Genomic DNA, 404 nt, shown 5'->3' on the forward strand with positions numbered 1-404 from the left:
TCCATCCATCCATCCATCCATCCATCCATCCATCCATCCATCCATCCATCCATCCATCCATCCATCCATCCATCCATCCATCCATCCATCCATCCGGACAAAAAGCCTAAAATGTCAAACACCTGCTTTGCTAGTAAAAGGTATATTTTAGTTTGTAGGATAACATTGTAATTGAGATTATATCTTACATTTGAGATTATACCAAGAATATTTTTGGATGACTCAAATATTCATTGAAGTTTTTATAACATTTATGGACATATTTTCTTTTCACAACCAACCAGGAAACAAAGGGGATTCCCAAAATGTTGAACTATGCCTTTAAATATTGAACAAGTTAATTGGCAGCTCCAGTTTATCCCATAATAAGAGAGAAAAACTGCTGTTGTTAACATTACATATGC

This window comes from Poecilia reticulata, linkage group LG1 (assembly GCF_000633615.1).
Source record: "Poecilia reticulata strain Guanapo linkage group LG1, Guppy_female_1.0+MT, whole genome shotgun sequence".
Lineage (NCBI taxonomy): Eukaryota > Metazoa > Chordata > Actinopteri > Cyprinodontiformes > Poeciliidae > Poecilia > Poecilia reticulata.